This window comes from Diabrotica undecimpunctata, chromosome 1 (assembly GCF_040954645.1).
Source record: "Diabrotica undecimpunctata isolate CICGRU chromosome 1, icDiaUnde3, whole genome shotgun sequence".
NCBI classification, from domain to species: Eukaryota; Metazoa; Arthropoda; class Insecta; order Coleoptera; family Chrysomelidae; genus Diabrotica; species Diabrotica undecimpunctata.
The window spans coordinates 14,497,990-14,525,902 of NC_092803.1; the positions used below are offsets into that span (position 1 = coordinate 14,497,990).

The following is a 27,913-nucleotide window of genomic DNA, read 5'->3' on the forward strand; positions in this document are numbered from 1 at the left end:
TAACCATGGAACGTTTTTGCACAACGTTTACTCCAAATGATAATATGCATCGACAAACACGTCGTACAGTGCGTAGAGAAGAAGTTGTTGCTGCTGTAGAGCGTAGCATACAGGAAGACAAGAATCAGTCTATCTGTTATCGTACACAGCAGTTGGATACGTGTCCATCCACTTTATGGAAGTTTTTGCGGAAATATCTTGCTTTGCGTACTTACAAAATCCAACTCGTGCAAGAATTAAAGGTACATTGTCATCTAGCAAGGCGTAGATTCGGTGAGTGTGTCCAAAAAGAGATTGCCGTTAATTACGATTTTCATAAGCGAATTTTGTTTAGCGATGAAGCTCACTTTTGGTTAAATGGTTACATGAACAAACAAAACTGCCCTATTTGGAGTTAAGATAATACTCAAATGTATGTTGAGAAACCATTACATCCAGAAAAACAGACTGTTTGATGAGCTTTATGGCCTGGTGGAATCATTGGACCGTTCTTCTTCTTCATGTGCCATCTCCTCTAAGAAGGTTGGCAACCATCATGGCAATTCGCACTTTCGATACCGCTGCTCTAAAGAGGTCAGCAGAAGTGCAGTTAAACCAAGCTCTCAAATTGTTTAACCAGGAGATGCGTCTTCTTCCGCGACTCCTTCTACCCTGTATTCTTCCTTCTATTGGACCGTACTTCTTCTTCAAAAACAATGCTGGCCAAAACGTTAGTCAATGCTGACCACTATAGAGCCACGATTACTGACTGTTTCATTCTTCAATTGAACAACCCTGATGTACCGAAGCTGTCGTTTCAACAACTCGTCATTTTCACAACTCAAAAAAACTTCGCGCAGTGTTTCCAAAGATCTCTCAGAAAAATCTCATTTTTTACGAATTAGTTCTAAAATAGGCACTCTATTTTCTTTGTCAAAGTTATAAACTGTTCATTGTATAACGTCCTTTGCAGCAGTGTCAACACTACCCAATTTTTTATTTAGTTACTTTCGTTTTAAGGAACGATCTGTAACAGTTCTAATTTAACAATTGTATATATCGTCTTATACCCGATTTTTGTTAATTCGTTAATTCTCGAAACAATCGCATTATTAGTCATTCCAGTATTTTCTTTTTTCCAACACTATACGAACTTACTCGTTCGATGATCGCCAAAACGCCATAGCATTACATATAATTAATTATTTAGCAGCAAAAATATACATAACTTACAGGTTAGATACTCCGCTAATTATTTTAGCAAGCTACTGTTGTGCATATAATAATTGTAACATTTCTTTCAATTCTTGGATAATATTTGCACATCAGCAAATCTGAGGAGGTTTAAGGGTGTTCCGTCGATGTTATTACATGTTTTTTCCTATTTTAGTTTCTTAAAAATGTCTTCCAGGGCAAAGCTGAATAGTTTGGGCGAGATAGTGTCGCCTGGTCGCACTCTTCTTTAAAGTTTTATGAGGTTGGTGTTTCTATACATTCGTCTGATTGCAATGGTTGTATTTTCGTATATGTTTTTAATTATATATATATATATATATATATATATATATATATATATATATATATATATATATATATATTATTGTGATATATAAAGTCTTGATGCGCCAAGCAATAATTAGCTAATTAATTTTTTTTGATTAATTAAAATTATTTAAATGATATGATTATGACTCTATCACAATTTTTAATTCTTTTATCTCAGGGTTAAATTCGTGCTTCAATATCTAGGCTATTACATGTGAAAGGTAAGGTCCAGAGGATACCGGAATAATAAAAAACACATATGATCTAACACTATATATTGAAATAAAAATAATGAAATGATTCACACTCAAAGGTTTTCAATAAACAAATCTCATATAAGGATTCTCAAAATTTTGTTCTCCGTACGTGAACAATCAAAATTAATGGTACAAACAATATTAATTGAAATGTCAAAATCCCAAACTATTCTAACTCTCCTAATCAAAATATTTATATCCTTTCTCAATTACGTGTAAAAATTTTGTTATCAATAAAAGAAAAAAACTGCAGAAACAAAAATATCTCTCTCTGATGATGAGTGGTCCAAATCCTTGTTCCTTGTAGACTATATTATCTCCTCTCAACCGCTCCCTATGTAAACAGCAATCTTACACAGATTGTTGCAAGTATATCGTCCTTAATGATCTCCTTCAAAAGCACAAATCATTCAAATTATGATAGCCTTTCTCCTCTCGATAAACTGAATCTCTCGTTGGCCCGAGTGAAAAATGACTCTTGGAATATCTTCTCTTTACGATAAACTGAATCTCTCGTTGGCCTGAACAGTGACTCTTGGAATATAAGTAGAGAAATATGACTTACAATATTTTGCTTCTTCAGCTTCTGTCAGATACATTAACTCCACAAAAACTCACTAACATTCCACTACTGCTTGCTACATTTCAGGAACCGCCAGAGCACAATCACCGTTCCTCTCACAGACTTGGAAACCAACTGACTATATCTTTTCTCTCTCCTCAATCTCGCTAAACTTTTTCCTACATATTTATCCCACCTTTTTCAATCTCCGCCAATCACAACTCATCACAATTCCCCCATTTTTTCATTTCGATAACAAACAAATTTTTACCTATACTTATAAATTTCCTAAAACTTATTTACAAATAATATTTTTCTATAATTCTTAAAAATTAACAAAAACCACTTTCTATAATCCCTTCTATTGTCTTTAATCACTGCATTAATGTATTTTGAAAAACCCCGTTCAATTGTCTGTGGCTTTCACTTAAACTTATGCGGGTCACTCAAGTATAACAAAGAAATAATTTATGCAAAGCTTACACTATGTTTAGTACAGGAAATCCAAGGATTTAATAACTCTCCTTCTTCGAAATGTTTGTTGGATATTATTCTACTTATCTGAATTATTTTAATGTTTTTGAACTTTGAAATATTTTTAAACAAACCAATATTTTTCTCGATTTTACATATCATAACAATATATATATATATATATATATATATATATATATATATATATATATATATATTACGTTATTGCATACTTCTCTATAAAGGAAGTTCTACATGAAATAAAAGACCTTTCGCATTGCGAGCGAAATGTTTTTGACGATGCCTTTAAAATTGCTTTTTTAAAATCCGGTGACAGACTTGATACAAGTACTCGTATATTGGAAATTCTAAAGTGATATGTATAATAAAATTCGTTACGTGTTAGATTGTCACTTACTGTAAAATCATTTTTAAATTTCGGGATCATTGATATAAGTAACAAATGGGGTCATAAGCAAATTATAAATCATTTCAAACCTTTTTTATCACTATCTCACCCAAATAACTCAATAAAAGTAAAAGTAAAAGAAGAACTAACCGACACTATTGAAGCTGACAATGGGATAATACTGGGAGATTCCCTGAGTCCTCTATTGTTCAACCTGGTTATGGATGAAATAATAAAAAAATAAGAACTAAAAAAGGATACCAAATGAAAAAGAAAAAAAAAACAACTTAAAATAATCTGCTATGCAGACGACGCAATACTACTCTTTGAAATTGAAGATGATTTACAACGTATGCTGCACCAATTTAGTATAACCACCAGAAAATGTAACATGTTAATTTCCCCAAAAAAGACAGAATGGTTACAACAGCAAATTTACTAAGATGTAAATTGGAGCTGGAACGTCAGATAATACAACAAGTGATGGAGTTTAAATATCTAGGCATCACATTATCTAGCTACGGAAAGCTCGAAACTAAAGTATAAGATCAAGCGAATAGAGTAAACAGAGCCGCAGGCTGCTTAAATGAAACAATATGGAGAAATAAAAATATCTGGAAAGAAACGAAAGGCAAAATTTACAAAACAGTCATCAGACCAATAATGACATACGCGACAGAAACAAGACCTGACATAGAGAGAACAAAAAGGATGTTAGAAATAGCAGAGATGAAAACACTAAGAAAAATTGATGTTAAGACACTATGGGACTGAGCTAGAAGTACAGATATAAGACGTAGATGCAAGGTGGAAAACATCATGAACTGGATAAGAAATAGAAGAGTAGAATGGAACGATCATAGAAGTCGAATGACAACAAATAGAGTAGTAAAGACGGCAAGAGACGGTTCCCCAGTAGGAAAACGATCAGCAGGAAGACCACGAAAACGACGGAACGACAATTTACTGTCATGTTCGTATAAAAAGAAGAAGAAGAAGAAGAAGAAGAAAAAGGAGAAAAAGAAGAAGAAACCTTTTTTGTCATTTATTGTGTTGTCATATTTTATCTGATTCGATTGCTTTTTTTTCAAAATGGCAACTGTTAATTGTTTAATTGTAATAACCTTAAAAATGTGGTAGTCTCCACTATTATGAAAAAAACTGGGATTTATTTTTCCTCTTTCGCGCATTCTAACAGAATTCCTTTGTTTTTTATTGACATCTGGCAAAAGTGTAACACCATCGAAATATGTATGTGTGCCATACAGTACGCCAAAAACATATACGTGCCTTTCTTTCGCTGGTGATAAAGTTTACATAATTTTCACAATTCGACGGTCGCCAGTTTGAAATGGCCGGTGTGACCCAATCATATAAAAATCTAGAAATATATCTACTGTGTAACATAAAAACTTTCAAATAGTCTATCGCTCACCATGTATATATATATAAATATATCTATATATATATATATATATATATATATATATATATATATATATATATATATAATGATAATAATAATAATAATAAGCCCAAGCCCACGAAACCATCCAACATCTTACCGGTGGCTGCCAGGCATTTGTCGGTACTGATTATAAAGAACGCCATGACTCAGTAGGAAAGATTATCCACCAAGAACTAGCTGCCAAACTGAGACTTCTCCAAACCGATCATCTTCCTTATTATCAATACGTCCCTGGTAGAATGCTTGAAAATGACAACTATAAGCTATACTGGGACCGCACTGTGCTTACAGACCAACCAGTGGCCCATAGTGGACCCGATCTCATACTAGTTAATAAAATTGCTAGGCAAACAACACTTATTGATGTGGCGATACCCAACACCAATAATTTACGTGTTAAATACAACGAAAAGATCGCCAAGTACAGAGATCTAGAAATACAAATCAGGAGACAATGGAGAATGGAAAGTACCCAGACAGTACCTATTATTCTATCTACTACTGGTGTTATTCCCAAAAACCTCATAGAGAACATAAAACTGCTGGGTCTAAATGAACATCACTATAAGGCCATGCAAAAAGCTGTACTCCTCGCGACGTCCAGATGTGTACGAAAATTTTTGGGAGATACTCCAACATACCAAGTCACCTATGGCTCGATAACACGGAATGAGTTCCACCACAGCTCAATCCTTTTGATACCGTAGGTATCTGGGATGAGTGAATTTTCCCTTTAGAGGGAGTGTGAGCCGTATGGCTAAATGTGGGATAATAATAATGCTTGAAAATGACAACTACAAGCTATACTGAGACCGCACTGTGCTTACAGACCAACCAGTGGCACATAATAGACCGGATCTCATACTAGTTAATAAAATTACTAGGCAATCAACACTTATTGATGTGGCGATACCTAACACCAATAATTTGCGTATTAAATATAACGAAAAGATCGCCAAATATGGAAATCTAGAAATACAAATTAGGAGACAATGGAGAATGGAAAGTACCCAGACAGTACCTATTATTCTATCTACTACTGGTGTTATTCCCAAAAACCTCCTAGCGAACATCAAACAGCTGGGTCTAAATGAACATCTTTATAAGGCCATGCAGAAAGCTGTAACCCTCGCGACGTTCAGATGTGTACAAAAATTTTTGGGGGATACTTCAGCGAACCAACTCACCTAGAGCTCGATAACACGGAAAGAGTCCCACCAGAGCTCAATCGTTTTGATACCGTAGGTATCTGGGATGAGTGAATTTTCCCCTTAGATGGAGTGTGAACCGTATGGCTAAATCTGGATAATAATAATCTGATCGTTATCGCATTTAATAAAAGCGTTGGCGTCAAATTTTTAACGCCAACACTTATCCATCAACTAATAATTGATAGATACCAATAAATAAAAAATTAGAAAAATAAATTTACCTGTTAAAAAGTGTTCCATAAAAGATGAAGACTTCTAAGTTATTATACTTTTATTATTCTAAGTTATTATTCTAAGTAGATAGTAGATTATTCTACTTTTTCTAACATCGTCGTCATTAAACATTGAACAATCGCCATTTTACATCGCCACATTGACAAAAATAGTTGAACATACTTGTGACAAAGAATATTTCAAATGATATCAAGTTAATTATAATATTGTCCTTTAATTAAACTGTTAATATCATATTTTTGACAGCTGTCAAAAATAAACAAATTTCTATTAGGATATTTTGTATAAAGATGTATAACAGATCTGTTCTTCCGTAAAACCTTACGACTATTACTAATGGTAATTCATTTATTTTTTTACACAGTTATTATTTCAAATATTTTGCATTTTGCACAAAATTTTATAACAACAATATTATAATCAACGTATTTTCAACGAATTATATTTAACAATTTGTTGCAAGTTTTATTATAAAACTGAAAATTCTAAACACCAATTCTAAATTTTGAAGTATTTTCTAAAATTCTAAATTGCAAAATTAACTTTTTTTTATATATATTCTTAGATTCTTCTCTTCTTGTAAAGCTTTTTTTAATCATTTTCTTTTTTTGTTACAGGTACGTCTTTCAATTTGTTATAAAATCTTCTCTTTGGTAAGTAATTAAAATTTCTGCATTCTTATTTCAGACTGGACATTTTTTATTTTCAATTCTAATTTAAATATTATAATATTATTTATGTTGATCTCTAAACCAACGTTTTCATGTCTGATCGACTTGAAAAAAGCATTCGACAGAATAAGAATAAAAATGTAATCCATATTTTATATAATAAAAAATTTCCCCTGAATATCATAATAACTAATGAAAACATCTACCAAAATAACACAATAAAAGGTTTCATTAAGCTCTATGCTCTTTTATTTAAACATAGATAAAACCAGCAAAAGTGAAACAAAAGCGAAAATAGTGTCTCTGTAAGGGTCCAGCTCTCCATGCCATACAGTAATGTGGAGAATATGTAGCAGCGTATAATTCTGATTTTAAGGCTTAATGTATTATCTTTATTAATGGAAATTTTCTTTAGTTTATAGAAGGCGGCTCTGACTTTTTCAATGCGTATTTTATTCCCTTGCTCATATCCCAGTTACTGTTAACGTTAGCACCCAAATAGGTAGTATTTTGGACACCCTCTAACTTGACTCTGTACACTCTAATGTTCATAGGTTCTCACTCCGTTTTGGTGACAACCCTACGTTTTGTTTTAGAAGTAAATTTATGATAATACGGAGATCTTGGTCATCCATTCCCACCCATTGACACCTATCAGTTTGTCGTGGGGTACCAGGTCAAAGGCCTTCTCAAAGTCGATAAAATACATATACAATATATACATGGTTGTTCTGTATCCCTACATCCATGACCTACAAACTAAATAATGCTTTTGTTGTTCCAAGATTGCTTCTGAAACCAAACTGTGTTTTGCTTAGTTGTACTTTTATTTTATTGTATATTCTCGAGTGCAATATTCTTACGAACATTTTCAGTATATGGTCCATCAGACTGATGGTGTGATGATTGCTCCATTGTCTTTTTTGGTATTATTACAATTGACAGTAATGTTTCCCATTCTTTGATAGTTTTGAAGCTCTTTCAAGCATTCCAGATAAATATATTTTTATTTGAATTTCTGTTCTTTCCCTATTAAAGTCCCCCAATATTATGGTAATATATTTATGTGTACTTTAGATGATATTAAAGTAGTATTGCTATACAAGATTTATAAGAATAACATATAAGTAAAAGTGTCCCTGATTTAGCTTAAAACTAATTTGTTTAATTGACAGACGGACGCGACCACAGGTTGAGAACTCATTCTAGACAAAACTAAGAGGTCCGTGGACTACAGTTTGGGAAACGCTGCATTAATTACTTTAATTACACAATTGTTATTATTTGTAGACTTTTAATTTGATTGCATTAAACTGTTTTTACTAACCTTTATAAATCAACTTCGTTATCGCTTATACAGACTTTATCATTAACAGTAAAAATATCTCTTATCTGGTTGCCTCTCATTATCTCCTCCATTTTCGATTTTTTGCTCCTCTACAAAGTATGAAGTAGCCATATATAAATAATATAAAGTAACAATTATTTTTATCGGTTATCTGACGTATGTCTTATTTGCAAATTTTATTTTTAAGATTGACACAAACAATTTCCTAGGGGATCTGTCCAAAAAGCTAATATCACCTTCGGATTAGCTATTTCCCAGCCTCTATCATTCTCGTTCTGTGTAAAGACCCATAAAAAGCTGGTACTCCAAATCCCTACGTGAAGAACGTTAAATTCGGGGTTTACGTTCCCGACGAATCTCGGCCTAAGAGTCGTTTTACACTTATCGGATCGATGACTAAATGACACTTTATTAGGTCAATACGTTAATTACAACACATATATAAGATATTTTTTAAAATTTTCTATATTTAAATTTGTAAATTAAATGCATAAAATTTTGTGTGATAAATACTCTGGTAATTCATCACTACATTTCTTTTTTCTTTTTTTCTTTATTCAATGCCAATCGCCTGTTTAATCTTCATCCAGCTACTGTCACCTCGGGGGAACAATTAAGGGTCTAACCACCTTCTGTTATCTCCGGGTGCTCTGTAGAGGGCTTCGAATATCGCAGTCGAGAGCTCCTCTACCCAAGTCCATTTACTGGGTATGGACTTGTAAATATTTATCTTCTAAAGGCTTGTCTTGAAAAAGACAAGATATTTCTTACATGACAAAAATATAGATCGAAATAAAACATCAGATTGTAATTGAATAATATCTCAGCCACAGAGTATGGAAATTAAATGCAGGAAGCAAAGCCCCAAAGCACTAAGCTTTCGGAGAGCCCGTGACGGACTGACCTGGCTGACCTGAAAATCGCCAATATTTATATGCGCTGTTCGAGCGATAAATAGGGATTTCCAGGTCAAGAGCCAATGGGAAAATTCGAGCCGGGGCGATGCGCATCGAAATGCGTACTAGTCCATAGACTATGGCATTCGATGACATCCCCCCTCCTCTGGAGACTCTGCGGCTGGGAAAAATATTAATTGATTAAAAAATACAAATGTGAAAATACACAAGAAAATATGCATAAAAATACAAGTAAAATGTTCAAAAAGAAATTCACACAACACTGCACTACTTACAGGGGGAGATCGGTGGTGATGACGGCATCTCAAGCTCCTACAGGTCCATCCTCGGTCGGTGTGCCAACTCCTCCAACGGGCTCGTCTTCTTCTCGGCCGTCCGGATCCCATCTGCCATATCCAACGGGGTTTCGTAGAGTACCAGTGTGCCGAACGTGTGCCTACGTGCCTACGTGGTCGTCCAACCACTTTCGGTAGGGTGGTGATGACTGGGTCTACTCCGGGACTTCCATCGGCATCTGGGGCTACTAACTTCGAATAAGCCTGACTCGTCAAAGGTGTCTGCACGTCGAAGGCGTCAGGTCTGCAGAAGGCCTCGATGTCGGAGTGTTAGAGTATTGCTTTCTATCTGTCAAACAAGATAGTCGTGTCTGAGTTAGGGGTAGCGGCCGGCTACTCCATGACCGATACATTTGTGGTTGATGTATGTCGAAGAAGACATTATTTTCGATAGCGGGTACTATCATTTCATTGGTGTAAAGTACAACCTACACTATTTATCTAGTGTGCTGAACTACCTATTTTATATTGTGTTATAATTTGAATTTTTAAAAGAACAGTTTACTTTTATATGAAGATTCATTGTAGCGTATTTACTGTAGTATATAATTATATATACTTTTTTACCATTAATTGTTTGGCTTTTTCAAATTTATATCTATACACAAAAGTATTCTATTGCCAAGTGATTCTATTCTTTTCTGTCGTATTATATTTTTGGTATACTCCTGATTTTTTCTGTATACGCGGTTTGTGTGATATAGGTATCCAAAGTTCGTATTATAATATTTTGTTTCTGAACAGCTGTGTGTTTACGTTAATTCATTTATTTATTCACTTTTCGTAAAGCATTGGTCACGCGTATTTATCTTATTATTATTTATCTATTCTGTTTAATTGCTTTAACCCATGTGATCCCACGACATTGTTTTCGATAATACAAGATTTTTTTGAATGTTCTTATTAGATCTGGGTTAAATAGTAACAATTCATTGTTATTTGACATAAAAAAAATTAAATTTTTAGCAAAAGTAGGTGTACTCATACGAGTACAATGGGCTGATTGGTAGTCAAAATTATAAAACATTGTGTAAAAATGAAAATATTTTATTTTCTTACAATATAAGTACATACTTGGGTATATCCTGTATTATAATCTAACTAGTTTGAAATTGTACAAAACATTCACGTTCAATACACAGAGTAACTTAACACTTTATACAAATCCAACGGACTCTTTGATGGCATAAGCGACATCGAAGTTGTTTGTCTATTTTGTTTGGAAAATGACCACTTCTATCCATTTTTAGACTAATTGGTACAGATCCTGCTAGTCGTTTTTTAGAATAAGTAGATTTCCCAAAACTTCTTAAATAATGACGTACTACATCTCGTTAAAAAGCCAAAAGATCCATTTCTTTAATTTCAGCAAATATTTGTAACCTCCACGAGTAAACAAGAGCTGAGTTGAGCCTGTGGGTAAAAATGGGCCATCATTATTTTTTACCTTGTATACTGACTCGGCAGTTTTTAACCGATTGGTCACAGAGCAACACCGCCCTTTGAAGCATTATATGATGAGAAAAATTTTAGTTGGGGTACATCAATTTTCCGTTTGGCAGCAGCACACCAACGATTCACTTTTGAAAGTGATTCAATACTATCGTAATTTTATGCTATTGTGACCACATTGTCGTCCTTCCATTTTACAAAAAGTGGTAGACTTTTTTTGTCAAAGCGATATTCGAAATATCCACGATTCTTCTGTTTCATTACAGCGGAAGGTAACAAAGGACATTTTTTATACGATTTTCTCTTGCTGTGCCTATTGCCCTAAAGCCCTTCTCTTTTAAAGTTTCCATCAAATTGTAACTAGTAAAATAATTGTCAAAAAATACTTCGTGGAGGTAGGCACATCAACGACATTAAGCATTTTCTACAAAGCATCCAGTCCTTGTACCAAGTCTTACTGACTTTCCCCTTATGAACTATTTAGATGAGTGATGCCCAAAATACTTTATCATCGTTTCATCAATTGATAAGTCTTTGTGAAATATGCCAAATTGTTGTAATTTTTTATTTAGTTTGTTCATGAGAGGCCTCACTTTATACATTCTGTCCCTTGTATCAATTTGCGAAGTATCTGCCAAATGTAGGTATTTTTTAATTTCTTGTAAACGGTTCCTTGAAATTGCGTTAGTCACGAGGGGAACTTGAAGATCCGCATCTAAACACCAATAGTTGCGCTCTCGTGGCAATCTATGGCATCCAGTAAAAAGGAAAATAGCCAGATAAATATCTTTATCTCTTCCTGCGTTATATGAAATTGATGATTACTATTTTGAGCGGCATATAAATTTGTCTGCTGTGTAATATATTCAATAATTTTATTGCCGAAAAATTTCTCTAATATTTCTATAGGAGATATACCTCGGATTTGTTCTTTCATATTATCCAGATGACCCTCGTAACCTGTTGTAGATATCATACTAATATCACTAATTTCTTCCGTCGAGTCAGATTTTCTGGTTTTATTTTAACCCTTAAGAAAATTTTCTCTTCTAATGACAAGAGGAAGATTGTCTTCTTCGTCGTTATCAGAGTCATCACTCATGTAATGAACCTCTATTTCTCCGGGAACGTCATTCGGAAAGATTTTAGTCTGAAGATCATCCTCATCTTCATTGTCAGTTTGATAGTCAGTCTCTAGTCAGAGGAATAACTACCACCGATACATATTTATGAGTGGAACTCGCTAGGTCATCTAGCTAAAGTAAGAGTTCTAGAACGTTTTCCATAAAATTCAATGGGACTAATAGGCGGCAATTCTTGAAAATCCATTTCAATAACAATATTGAACCTGAAACAAAAAAAAACCACATAATCATTTTGATATATAAACCGACTGTACTCAAATGAGTACAGGTCTATTTTTTAACATAAAAACAACAATAATAAAAAAAATCTTATACTAAATAAATAAACATTACTAGTACTTACCCTTACAACAATAAAAGTTAAAAAAATAATAAATAGTATCAAAACCACGAAATAACACATTTCATTGATCCAACAGAAATATGGAGGTTAGCTTATAATTACTGCGGCCAAAATTAGGAAGAAGAGCGCCACCTAGGGTATAATTTATGAAAATCTAGTAGAACACTTCCTAATAGAATTGGACATATATGTGGATAATCACTTTTTTACCAGATGTGTCACTACTAGGCCATTTTTACTGCTGTACTTAGACGAGTACAGTGGGACCAAATTGGTTTTAAATATAGTTTATTTAGAGTCCTCTTGCTTTAATTTGTTTATGCTAATATATGTACTCAAAGCGAATGGGACACAAGCGAGTTCTAGATTGAACATAGACATTCGCTTCCCTTTCTGATAGCTTCAGTTGTTATCTAGAGATCATCGTATGGGCATAAACAACATGTGGTTTCATTTTTCATTTATTAATATTTTTTTGAACCATTAAAAAGAATAAAATATACGTGAAAGCTGTAAATAATACAAATATTTGATACTGGACTAAATAAATTATTACTACAACATAATATGGCTTTTAATTTCTGCCGATGTCTGATTTTTTATTAAATTAAAATTAAAATGAATGAATAATGATAATGTAATAATAAATTGCTACCAGTTGGTCTAGAGCAATGTCATTTAGTTAAGGATAATATATAATTACATATTGTAATTAATTAATTGTAATATATTTAGGAATAAACACACATACAGGGTCTTTTTAGATCAATGGTGAAGTTAAATTCATCCAACAGTTGCGTTGAGAAATTTTTAAGTGACTATTTTCTGTTTAACCCTTTTTGCCGATTTCATATTGAAAATCAATGAAGTAGGATGAAACTGTCAATCAAATTACTAATGACGGAGGGAAATATATTTTCTTAAATAAAATTATTCAATCCCAAATTGAATCATAATGTTCAGAAAGTTTCCGCGATTACTACAATTAAATCTCAAACTGAGATCAATATTATTATAAAAATTATTAAAAAACTCATTAGGCTCTCGGCTCGAACCTCGTCGATTATTACTGCGCTGAGCTTTCGACATCCTCTGTGATACCTTCAGGGCTTCCGGGGTCTCAGTCTCTTGAGCCTCCAGATACTACTATACTGTTCACTAGTCATTGCACTACGGCTACTAGGCACAGCGGACGGATCATTTATACCGTCGATGATGATGTGGTTTGGCTGAGGGTTGGCGCGAAGATTGCTGACGGCGGGATGTTGATTGGAAGATGGAGTGGACGATGTTTTGTTTATGAGAGGTCTCCATGCCAAAGGTAACCGGATGCCTTCATCTCTTTTATTGAGATAATTTGGTCTTATTTTCCAATCCCTATGACTTCTCAGAAATAATAATAAATAGAGAAATAATAAATATAGCCTTCTGCAGGTCATCATGCAGGGTAGAGTCGATGGCAAAAAGGGAATAGGTAGAAAGAGGAAGTCATGGCTGCGAAATATTCGAGACTGGACAAACATGACTGTAGACGAATGATTCCACGTTGCAAAAGACAGTGAAGCTTTTAAAAATGTGGTCGCCAACCTCCGTTAATGGGGACGGCATAGGAAGAAGAAGATGACTTCTCAGATAATTCTTTGTTTAAAAAAGTGGATAGGGGTTATGGTTCTGGAGTTTCCAGAGTTTAACCCTATAGCTAAAACTCCTAAATCTAAAACGGAATCTAGGTCAAATATCCTAACAATACTTCATATTTTTTTTTGGCTGCGAAATTATTATTGTCTATGGTTCTTTTGGGGAACAATAAATTATTTGTACTTTCAAATACTCTAGAACTGCTACGACTATTTAACCTCTTATTCATAAAATTACTTTAACTACGTTTGAAAATGTCGGCTAAAGTACACTTGTCAGAATTAGACGTTTCTTCCCTATTGTCATCAACAGATAATCAAATTCTCTTTATCCAAGTCTCAGTCAAATCAAAACTCTCCACCCATCTTCTCTCAACCAATCATTTTTTCCCCTTTAAAATCACAAAATTTCCTAGTTCTCAAGAAATGACTTTTAAATTGTTTTCGATAGACAAATCGCGTAATGGCCTAGCATGTTTGAACTTTCTTTAAAATTTTCCAGAGTTTTGAAAGCGATACGAGACACAAAAGATATCGTTAGACTTAGACAAATATGCAAATTGCATATTTTGCATATAATGCATAAAAAATGCAAGACTCATGTATATTTTAAACTCTTTGCTTTGTTCGTCCTGTAGTGTAGGTATTCTAAGATAATAAAATAAAATACTTACCTAGTTGTTGTTTTTCTTCCTACGACACATTTTCGAACAACGTGATAACATATTATCGATAACATATCGATAATAATAGATAAGCGAATTGGTAAGATGGTTCGGGCATGTTTAAGGTCGGGACTTTAATAATCTAATATGAAGACTTGTAAATTTGCAAGTTTCTGGGAGGAGTAGGAGAGGAAGACCAAAGAAGAACTGGAGGGAAGACCTTAGGCAGGACATGTCGGTGAAGGAGATAGACATTGGTATGACTTAAGATGGAGAAATATAATTAGGAAAGTCGACCGTTTATAGGGATATAGGTAAAGCGAATGATAATGATTCTTGCCGTTGTATTGCATTACGTTTATCGATTTTTATTGTCACAAAGTTTTAAGAAATCTTCCACTTTTTGATCTTTTTAAACATCCTGTAAATATGTTTAGTTGGTCTCAGTTTTCTGTTGATTTATTCTTAAAAAATAGTCTGTTTAAGAGTCTTTTTGTCTTAAGTGTGATGGCATTTTACTAATATACGCTACGTACTATATTCTTGACACTGCGAATAGCCCAAGTGTGAAAACAGCCTAACCACAAAAAGTCGATTTTCCCTCTTCAAATCCTTATCGCTTTTATTACATCGGGTTTTTGCCGTATTTTTTTTTTCGTTCCTGGAAATGTTGTATAAATCGACGGAAAGATATATCGTTGCGAATATTTACGTCAACAATGAAATAAATAGACGGCGAATTCGTGTCTTCTCGAAAAGAAAATAATTGAATACACGTTGTCGCGAAAAAAATATGACGAAAAATTGTTACGATGTTTTCCTTTCATTTTGCACTCTCTTAAAAATGAAAATATTGTCCTACACAAACATGTTTCTAAAGAGTTACTAATATACTTCTGTTCGATTTTATACCGTTTTACATGTTTTGTAGCACACTATTGTAAGGAATAAAAGTAATTTTCTCTCCGTCGGGAAATAGCATGCACCAGAAAGCAATCTTGACTGGATGTTGATATTTTTTGTTGTCGATTTTAAATTCAATATCATTTATAGAAATGTTGTGTCAACAACCGACACAGTGGTTATCCATTATTAAGCCTTCCATATTTTGTATACAGGGTGAGTCATGAGTAACTGTACATACTCCTACCCCGTATGGAGGCCCCCGTGGAGAATAACAATTTTTTTATTACATGCTTTATTTATTGTAATCTGTTTCTACAAATAAAAAACAATAATCAATAAGTCACGTAATTAACACAGGGGAGGATCCGTCCAGTGACAAAAATCCTTTAAGATAAATTTCTAATACATATAAATATTTGAAATATAAATAATACTTTACAAAGACATATTATACTATATTAAACATGTAGGTCTTGGGCAAGCGTATTTAGATGGTTCAGTGGTCTATTTTTGTAAGTGCCACTATCACACTAGTCCAACAGTTATCTTTAACATTAATATTTTTTGACTTCTGGAAAAACGCATGGCTATATTGGGGGCAACATCTTTAAGAATTGAAAATGTATCAAACAAATGATGAAATGGACCAAATTGAAGAACAGTTTTATGCCGTTCTATAATTTCCAAGATGCGTAGCTGCAATTATTTGTATTTTGGCATGCACAAATGCATTTTTGCATTAAAGCATTAAATGTCTAAAAAATCAATAACCAGTTTAAAAATTAGAAATATTGTTGCAACATGGTTGGACTCTATACATGATCAAACAGTATTTAATAATAGTGGCATTCAAAGATTTAAAGTTGAAGACGTTGTGAAGTTTGTACTATTTTTTATAGTTGGTGAGTATGGTTACAGTTTACAATCATATTTAATGACACTTCTAGATAAGAGAATCTTTATAATGAATCTTCCATACCTAGGAATGTTGTGGAAAGGTAATACAGAGTACGAAAACAATGATTTCCAATTTTTAAAAATCGAATGAGATTCAATTTAAAAGTGACTGACTATGAATGTAATGTAGCACCAGCCGTACTTTATAACATCACCATGGAAAATGGAGTCTTGTTTCCTGTAGACCAAAATCTAGATTAAGACTATTTAATTAAGGCAATAAAAAGAAAATAAAAAGAAGACAATTTGTGAAGTAGGTATTGGATAACATTTTGCAGAACTAGATTCACAATTTCTAAAAAAATATTTTTTGTTGTAACAGAGCCCAAAAATTGAATCGCATAGTTATTAGTGACTATTTTGAGAAACTTCGACAGATTTTATATGAGAAAGGCTTCGCAGGGAAACCTGCTCAAATTTACATGTACGAAAAAGGATGCCAGCTTACACTGCATCACCAACAAACTGTATTGGCTAGTAAAGGTGTTAAAAGGGTACATATCGTTGCACCAGAGCACGGCGAAAATATAACAATCGTGGCATGTGGCATAGGCAACAGCATTCCGCCACTTATCATTATAAAAGGGCAATGATTTAAACCAGAATGGTATTGTAATCTTCCAGTAAAAACAAAAATTATAATGACCAAGAAGGAAAGTATGACAGCAGATGCATTTATAGAGTGGTTAGATCGCTTCTGCCGATTCAAAAATCTTGGACCAGCCCTTTTAGTTTTTGATGGAGCTTTTCTTCTAAAACAACTGTAACTATTATGAATCAATCTTTAAAGCGAAAAGTGCTAAATCTAAAATTGTGTAGCGTTAAAGATGCTGTAAAAGATGTTATTTAACGGACTATTTATTAGTTTTTATATAGCTAATGTAGTGCCAACAGTAGAAGTTCTAATAATTTAAGATTTTTTTTTTAATATAACTTTAAATTGTCCAAAATAAAAGTGTTTCGTAATTTATCATAAAAAGAATTAGTAGTAAAATAAATCTTTCTTTGCATTTTATTAGTTTTTTTGTGATTCATTTTAAAAAACCTTCTCAGAAAAGAACAGATTTTCTCGGTTACCATACCTTTTCTTAAACTAAACAGTCCTTCGAGCCCATATATTTTCTCCACTTTTCGTCTGCAACAAAAATATAGTTTTTTAGCGACAAGCTAATTACGAATAATTATAACTTTTCTATTCAAAAATTAAATAACAGATGTTATCTATAGAATATGATAACCTATTAATTTGTTAACTAAAGGTGCTGCCCAAACATTAACTTTAACTGAGTGTTGACGTTGCATTTTTCATGTATGTGAAACGAAATATTATATTGTAAGCGTTATTTTATAGCGAGAATTAATTACGTTTAACGAAAATAAATATTATTAACAGTTTTTTCTACGTTTTATTCGATATTATTATTATTTTTATTTTGTTTCCGTGGAAAATAAGTTTATTACACACGCATCCACACAACCACGGAACAGTTTTAATTTATTCATTTTATAGGAACATAAAATCATTTACCTATCGTATTAATTTAAGTCTTTTGTCAATTTATTATCCTTGCTTATACTCTTAATGTAATTGCTATTACTTCGTAGCTCGAATAAAATCTAATTTGTGCATTCCCACCGACTTCGTGTTTTACCTGCAGAATGCATCGTTCACTGCTTCAAAGCAATTTCGAAATTAATGAAAGCTAGGACGTTGCCAAATGGCATTAACCATAATTATTTTACACAATTTGTATAATTTTGTTGCTCACACTGCTTGCTCCATTACATTGTCCCTAAATGTTATGCAATGAATGCATAACATTTAGGGATTGTCCCCAATGCAATGAATGGGAGTTAGAAGGTTCTCAAAACAAAGGTTTGTACTCACTGTCTGGCATAAATAAATAGGCAGATTCTGGCAGATTGTTGCACAGTAAGTACGCCTAATGTGAGTTTATTTCAGGTTATCAATATTATTTATTATAACCGACATATTGGTAGAGATGGTTATAAAGAATGTGATGCATTAAACACGTGGAAAGAAGCTCTACAAACTGCTAACCCCCCCCCCCCCCCCAGATATTCAAAATTAAGATATGGCAAAATTTTATTAGTCACACAGAAAATATAATTTTAAAGTTATAGGACCGAAAGCATATACTAGATAGACAGGAAATTCTACCTAAAGTCCACCCTATGACGGCCGATGTGAAATTAAGATATGATCAGTGGGCCTGAAACAGTGGGGCGTTAATATTTAATTCCTATCGCTTGAAAAGTAAAAATATTTAATTTCCTGTATTTTATGTTCAGTAATAATATTGGATTTTACTGTATCAAAGGAAAATAAAATGAATATAATATGTATATACAGGGCGTGTTAAAAGAAGTGGGTCATAATATTTCGGATATTCAAAATTATTTGCCGACATCAAATGTTTATCAAGGTCTCTAGGTCTCTATAAGTCTATACCTATTTTGCGTAGAGTGAAAATTATACGAATGGTTTTGCATGCAGTAAAATTGGAAAATACTTGTCAAAGTGCTGGTATGTCCAAATTTGAATAAAATACATCCAAAACTTTACTTTTTGCAGACACTATATTAAATATAACCTTGAAACAAATTGGATCTAAATCATTTCTGAGTTTTAAGCAAAACAAAAGGTTTAAACACGTGTAGTCCAGTAATTAATACCAAAGCTATTGAGAGTATGCAGTCCAGTAATTAGACCGAAGATATTTTATCGTTTAACTAAAACACATCACAAAGTCTGAATTGAATTCCCGAAACACTATTTTGTTACTTCTTTTTAGCAAACGATTTGTTCTATTCACTGTCTGATATTTCACTATCAGAGTCGTCACTATCTGAATTGTCTATCCGAATAATTAGAGGCCGGACCTCATCTATAACTCGCTTGGTTTGAAAAGACTGAACGATTATGTCTTTTGTATGTCTAATACAATTTTGCCATCGTTTTGCCTTTATTTGTTCCAGCGATTCTTTCCATAAACTAAGAACGCTAGCGCCATCTGTTGTTTTGAATGCATGTTTATCATAAAAATTTTTGGCTATACCCCAAACTAACTCAATTGCATTATAGTGGCAATAGTAGGGCGGAAGTTGAAGAACTTCGTGGTCATATTTAAGAGCCATTTTGTCAGTAACAAATTTCTTTTGAATTTTGTGCTCTCTACACCTTTAAAGTAAATCGACTTTTAAAAATATGTCACTGTGATAAATTTTCTTTTCTGTCAACCACAACTACTTTATTTCTTCTTTTGTCCACTGCTTGAAGGATATCTCTCTTCTACCCTTGAGTGGTAGGATGCATTATCCAACACTATTATGGATGGTCGCTCCATATGGATGGTTTTTAACAAATTTTCGTCAAACCATTCTTCAAAAATATTTACATCCATATTTCCATGGTAATCGCCTGTATTCTTTGTAGATGAAAAAATTAAACTAGCGTCAGGAATAAAACCCTCATTATTTCCAGCATGAAGTATAATATAGTCTTTACCATTGCCGGAATGACTAGAAGAATAACATTTCGTGGTGCCATCTTGCCAGGATGTTTTTGACATATTTCCTTTAGCAAAAATCCAAGTTTCATCTAAAAATACAACTTGCCTCGGACTATCAGACGTTCTCCTGTTCATGTATTTTCTTAAAACATGCCACCGTTTTGAACAACATTAGAGAGTTCTTACAATACTTGTCTATTATTTGTTTTTTTATATCGAAAACCTAAATGTTTCAGCACTCTCCACAAACTTAAACTAATATCACACAGTTCCTTATCTTTTATTTTTTGTAACACAGCACTAATTGTTACATGTTCTTTGGCTTTATACATATTATATATAATATTTTTAATTGCAAGTTTAATTGACTGGTGCAAATCTAAAGTTTTTGGATGCCGACGATTTCTCTTGCTTACTTTATTTATATCATCCTCACTCATGTTAATAATTCTTTGGAATGTCCTCTCTGAGATACCGCAAACATCGCATGTGCGTTTCTGAACTGCCATGACAGATGTCAATGGACCCGTATTATTTTTTTCCAAATTGAAATAACATCCGACTTTCAGAACTAAATGCCGTTCTTCTGGAGATAACACTACATCGATTGTAATTGCAAAAACCGTTTGCATATTTTAAATAAGCTTTTTGCTGATTATGTATTTTGCTAAATTATTTATTATGTATGTAATTATGTAATTATGTATGATGACAAGTTTGAATTTGATCTACTTTGTCGATAACAAGGTTTTTTTAAATAGCATAAATCATTTTTCAATGATTGTGTGGCTTTAAGAAATACATTACTAAACAAATTTTTAAAGTGTCTATAAAGGAGACTACAAATATGGCACAGTTATGACACATGATACTCCTTATTTTTCAAATAATATATTCTTGTAAAGGCATAATCGTACTATTGCAATACAATGTTAAAACCAATAAACGATAACTTTTTGAGCAGCGCTGATTGAAACAACAGAGCAGGAAAATGTTATTCATAAAGGTAGTGTAAAATATATCGCCGCTTATCTGGTCCGCTAGTAATAAAGTTACCAGTATTTAATTGAAAAGCGGTCTTCTTAGGTGGAAAATACTTTATTATATTTAATATAAATGGTGACAGTGATTCCAGCAGCAGCTGTGATATATACAGTGATTAATAATTAAAGCATCTTATGGCCATTTGAGCAATAAAATTAAGCTTTGTTTTTATAGGTTTAAACTGATTATGAAACAAAGTTTTTCTAGTAAAAGGAGCTTGGCACTTGAGGAGTATATTTTATCAAGTTGTGATTTCTGCGCTTAACTCAATAATGAAAAGAATTCGACTTAAACCCTTTGACTTATGAACCCATCAATTATAATTTTTTCAGAAAATCACTAATTTCCATTATAAGTATCATAATTAGTTTACTTTAACGTAAACAACGTAAGTCATATTAATTGATTAAAATACACATATTTCCTTTTTGATCTCTCGATGATTTTAAGCTTCGAATTTTCCAAGGAAAATTATATTTTTTTGTGGGAAATTGAGTTAAGATATTAAGGTATTTACTGCCGTAAATATAAATACTCTTTCTAAACCCATAAATTTTCCATCTCGTTCGTTTTTTAAATTGTCAGCAAGAATTCCAGAGGGACTTTGTAATTTGAATTAGAGAAAGCTTTAAATCAGATATAATTTGGTGTTTATGAGATTTGAATGAAGGAAAAGTAAATTAGAATAAGGAATTTATATAATTTCGGTTGTTTAAGGTTTATTGAAAGAAAATGTGTAAAAAATATAATTATTGTAAATTGTACAATTTCTGTTTAAGAGATATGCATCCAATATATACATTTTCTTTAAAAATGAATAAAAAAAAATGATTTTAAAAGAATAACAGTAACTTTAAAAACCCTATTACTAGGTGAAGAAATACTGCCATCAAATTCCAACTTAGAAATATATTGTGATCGAAGTTAACGATTCAATTGTTATGACAGCTAAGCAATGACTTTCCATAAGAACAAGCTTGTGGTTTTTCATGACAACATAAAATTGACTTTTTTAATACTCTAACTACTTAATACTCATATAGATATGAATTGAAATTTTCGAGTTTGCCGACTTAAAGGTAGTAACCCAAGCCATAGTAATAAATGGATTTCGTAAGAGCAGCATTGTGCCACTAAACCAAGATATCTTCACAGAATCTGATTACGTTACTGTTCAACACACTGATGTTTTTCTTCAACAGCTTAAAACTGGTCATCAACAGCGTTCAGTGATCAACAGAATAGCGGAAAAGTAGAATAGACGAATTTTGAAGGTACAAAAGAAGGGAGAGGAAGAAGAAAAACATAAGGTTCTTTACTTTGTCATGTCAACTACAATTTGAAGGATTGTGAAGGACGGGTAAGTTGTTTTGGATGCCATCGTTGAGTCTACGAAGCTTGCGCAGGCTTCAAAAGAATTCCATATACCAAATGGACCTTATGAAACCATTTGATAACAGGTATATTAATTAGAAAATTAGGTAGAAATACGATTTTATCATCTGGTCAAGAAACTGAACTTTGCTCAAGAATCTTTCGTCTGGCTGACGTTGGAATGCCTATTACTAGCAAGATAATTGGAAGAAGTGTATTTTCTTTCTGTGAAAAAAACAATATTCCACATACTTTTAACCTTATGAAACAAAAAGCTGGGTATAAGTGGTTGGGACTATTTTTGGGTCACCCTGAGGGGGCTAGGCGTAAAACACAAAATTTAAATCCAGCAAGAGCAACTAAACTTAACAAAGTGATTGTCACTGATTACTTTGAGAAGTTGAAGGTAGTCATGGAGGAATTGGATGTTGCCGGAAAGCCTCAGAATATTTACATCGATGAAAAAGGCTATTATTTGACACTGCATCACCAACAGAAAGTTTTTGCCAAAAAAAGGACAAAGAAAGTGCATATAGTAGCACCAGAGCATGCTGAAAACGTGACAATCGTGCCGTCTGCCAACGCTAGTGATCAGTACGTACCACCAATGATAGTATTTAAGAGTCAGAGACTCAAACCAGAATTGGAAGAAAATCTTCCTCCTGGAACCAAGGTAGTTATGACACCTAAAAGAAGTATGACACATGATGTTTTTGTGAAGTGGATCGAACAGTTTCGCGTTGAAGGTAAAATTACTTTTGATGGTATTAAATCTCATTTAGATGCAAACATCGTTAAAGCTGCTGAAAAGTACGACATTACTCTGTTTTGTCTGCCAAGCAATACAACCCATGAACTACAGCCTATGGATAAGGCTATTTTCAAATCTTTCGAATCGTTTTGGGATGATGAGGTTCTTCGTTTTTGGATGAATAATCCTGAACGCTCGATAAGACGCACAGTCTTTGGACGAATATTTTCTGAAGTTTGGGCTAAGGCTATAACACCAGGAAATATTATCTCCGGATTCAAAGCTAAAGGAATTTACCCTTTCAATCCATCAGTGATTCCAGAGAGCGCTTATGCACCTTCATGCCTAACCGAGCTTGAAAATGATGAAAATGAACAAGACTCAAACATTTTCACAAATCAAAAGAAAATTACAGAAAGTGAACAAAATACTTCTGCAGAACCGATGAATCAATCTTCAGCTAAAAGAATCAAAACCTTACTTCCTAAACGTTCTTCCAAATACCAAGATGTTAGCTCTGAAAGTGATGATTCTTCAAATTATTCGATTCATGACACATCAGACAAAAAAGATATGGGACCTGTACCAACTGTTATCTTTGAAGACACCACATCTAAGCTTAACACGTCCTTCACAAAAATGTTGTCCACTTTTCAAGATTAAAACTAAAATGAAAATGAAAAAAGAATCTTCAAGGAGTGAAATTGTTGATCCGTCACTACCGTCTACAAGCAGTACAATTAAGAGGCCATTAACAAAGTCACCACAGCGAGGTCTGTCCCATAAGGAATCATGGTACTGCTTCGTTTTTGATGAGGACCAGATCAGAGATATGAGAATTTGCTTAGCCTGTGAACGGTATGTGCATGAAGAATGCATAGGACTTACACAATCCGACAAAGACGCATTTATAATAATTCGAAATAATTCAAAATTATATTGTTTCATTTTCCAACACATTACGTAAAATAAATTTGACTTTCATTTTCAGTCAGTTGTAATTAATATTTTTGACACGAATGAACACAAAATGGTTTATTTTTATTGGCCTTATTTGGAACACCTGGCCCTAATAAGGCCAATTTGCAAAAAGTAAAATTAAAAAAAATTAATTTATTACAATATATCAGTAAAACTTGGCCTTATTTGGGTGACCTACCTTATATCTTATGTATCTTTCTGAGAGGAGTCCTAGATCAGCATTTAATTTCTGGCTAATTGCTGTTTTGTAGTTCTTTGTTCCTTATATTGTTCATTTTGTGTACACAAATTTTGATGTTTTCCCATTCTGTATTATTCATTGTTAGTTGAAACTCGTAATAATTGTTAACCTAATCTATTTTCTATTCTGAGTAGATGTCACTGCCTCTAGTGACCCTTATATCTTATCAGATATCAGATTTTTTAACTTTTCATTAGTTTCATTTTGTTTAGTTATTTTAAGTAATTTTTTTAGTAGTGAACATTCAATTGTAAAACTAACCAATAAATTTACTACTTGACTACTAGAAACAACAGAGATGAAAATACTTGACGAACGAATATCAGGGAAAAGTCTGTTGGATAGGGAGAGAAGCGAAAACATAAAACGAGCATGTAATATAGAAGACATAATGGGCGAAAAAACGGAAACAGAAGTGGAACGAACACATTAGTAGAATGGCAGAGGATAGGATAGTAGAAATAGTACGAGATAAGTCACCAAATTGACGAAGAAGTATTGGCAGACTAAGAAAAAGATGGTGCGACAATTTAAACAATTTATGAGGGTAATATTGAAGAAGAAACAGGCTTTAAAGCCTACATACAAGCAGGAAGAAGAAGAAAAAGAGCAATAAATTTATATTATTTTTAAAAAACTTTTTAAGAACTTCACTGACTAGCAATTAAAAACTGAAGTGAACATTTTCTTATGAAGCTCAAAAATTTTATAAAATAAATTTGACAACCTTGATTTATAAGCAATTCTATATGGTGAGAGTCAAAAGTATTTTTATATCATTAAATTCAGTTTGGAAAAAGCATAACTTATACTTCTTGTTTACGTTTTCACCTATAAACATTCCACGAAGCCAATTTCCAGAGTAAGCTAGATTTTTGTGATTAAACTTCCTCATTATATGGCAAAGGCAATCAATTATACAAATACCTTGTCACAACTACAAACATTTACCAGTCCAAATCCATTTATCTCTAATTGCCCTTTGTTTCGACTGCGCCAATTATGATCGATCCTTAAAGGGTTATTCAAGTAAACAAGCTATTGTGTGACATACGACGGAGATGCCACACGTGTGCTATTGTGTAACAGAATGGTAGAAAAACGGGCGGTGATAATTAACGGGTCTTTTAATGGTGGTTATACATAGGATTTGTGAGTTTGCACCTTTCTTGAAATATTTGTCATAGATGACACGGTCTTTTGTCTCTTGTTATTAATATAGGTGTACTAAACATTGCTGTTGTTTTGGGAAGTTCTGCGTGTATTTTTTACAATAAGATAAAAAGATAATTTGTAATGTATAAAAATCAAAAGAAACAATAAAAACAATATAATCTTTCGTACACACAGCTTTTTCAAGCATAATATGTAGTATATTTTCTCCATAGAAGCCTCCTATTTAAATGCATACCCAAATATTTGGTATCTTTTGTTAAAGTAATTGTTGATTCTTGGGACTTATTCGTGTATAGCATCAGTATTATAATACTAGCTTTATAACCCTTTATGGAGAGACAAACAAATAATAACATTAATACTACTAACAACGAGATCCGTACTGCGTTAATTAAAATAAAAAACGGGCGATCTCCAGGACGTGGCAATATAGCTGTAGAGTTACAGGAGGTCCACTCCTAATAGAACGAATAACTTTTTTAATGAATCAATGCTGCCAACAAATTAAAGTACCATATGAATGGAAAACCGCCCACCATGTGTCCATCTTTAAAAATTGAAGAGATCCTAACTGCTACAGAGGATTATGTGTCCTACCTACTTTCAGGAGATTGTTTGGAAAGATAATAAATGGAAAAATACAAGATAATGCAGGATATCTAATTAGCCAAGACCAAACTGGATTTACGCCTGGGAGATCTTGCACTGATAACTTGTTTATTCTCCAACAATTAATAGAAAAAAGAATAGCGGTTGGTACCGAAGTACATCTAGCCTTCATCGACCTAGAAAATGCATATGATACAGTTCCAAGCCTTAAATTGTGGCAAGCTTTACAAAAACTCGGCATTAGACCATACCTTTTAGGAATAATCACAGAAGTATACAGGAATAACACTACCTACCTAAAAATCGGAAATAGACTATCAGAGCCAATAAAAGTAACTAAAGGACTAAGTCAAGGATGCAGATCACCCTTACTGTTTAATTTATATATTGAGACAGCCCTCCAAAATTGGAAAAACCACTGCCAGGGAATTAGAATCCCCATAGGAAATGACGTACTGTTCTCCCTGAACTTTGCGGATGACCAAGTCGTCCTAGCTCAAGATTCTCATGATCTAGAATTTATGATAAGGCGTCTATATAGAGAATATGTAAAATGGGAGTTAAAAATCAGCATGAAGAAAACAGAATATTTAGTTATCAATTCAGATGCAAGGTTTAAACTGTTAATAGACGAGGACGTGGAAATCTAACAAGTGGAAAAATTTAAATATTTAGGTGCAATTATTGATAAAAACGGCTTGGGATAAACCGAAATTAAACACCGAATTAATCAGGGACGTAAAATTGTAGGATGTCTGAATTCCTTATGGTGGGGTCGCCACATTTCCAAAAGGAATAAAAAAGAATAGGACAAACCATGGTGGAATCAGTTATTTGTTATAGCTCTGAAGTAAGGACAATTAATGCAGACCTGAAGAAAAGATTGTTGGCAGTTGAAATGGATTATTTGAGAAGAAGTGCTAGAACATCAAGGCTGGAAAGGAAGACCAACGAATCTATAAGAAATAACATAAATGCTACAGAAACGGTCATTGACAGAATAGAAAAAAGAGGTTTAAAATGGTTTGGAGACCTATTAAGAATGCTTGACGAACGTTGGCTCAAAAACTTCACAGATGGAAGCCCCCTGGAAGAAGAAAAAGAGGTAGACCTCGACGCTCATGGAATGAAGGAATTAGAAGAGCGATAGAATCGAGCGGTTTGGAGGTTAAGCATGCCTTGGACCGGGAGGATTGGCGACGGAGAACGGGAATAAGGCGATAGCCGTCTCCAAAATGTATTGTATTTACAGGTTGGATCCTGTAATATATATATACTTTATAACCCTGCCTGTGTCCTAACCTTTTCAAAAATTTCTGTCCAGTTGCCCCATCGTCTCGTCTTTTCCATCACCTTTTTCCACCAAAAATACTTATTCCTATATTTCTTATGTCTTTATTGATGTTATTAAAGAACCTTTTTCTGGGTCTTCCTCTTCTTCTCTGACCAATGGGTCATTTTGTTTTATCCGCATTGCATGCCCTACCCATCTCAGACGTGTGGTGTACAGTTGTCTCTACGGTTAATATACGTTACATGTATAGACTTACTTTTGTTAACTTTGATGTGCCGTTTTGCACCATTATCGAATATCGTTCAAGTTTACCTAAAGTTGTTAAGAAACAATATTTTTTGGAGCAAAAGTTTAAAACGTAGGTGGTATCAGCGTATATGGCTATGGTAGTATCG

The 27,913-nt window shown here is 33.2% G+C and overlaps 1 protein-coding gene across 3 annotated transcripts in view; it reads left to right on the forward strand.

Moving 5' to 3' along the window:
* Positions 1–27,913, forward strand: part of rdgC (retinal degeneration C) — a 445,875-nt gene that overhangs the window by 100,597 nt on the left and 317,365 nt on the right. The window contains exon 2 of one of the 3 annotated variants that reach the window (XM_072536987.1): positions 6,757–6,792. The exons of the other annotated variants lie outside the window; for them this stretch is intronic. The gene's annotated coding sequence lies outside the window, so the exon portion shown is untranslated. The remainder of the gene's footprint in view (positions 1–6,756; positions 6,793–27,913) is intronic. 3 annotated transcript variants of the gene reach the window in all.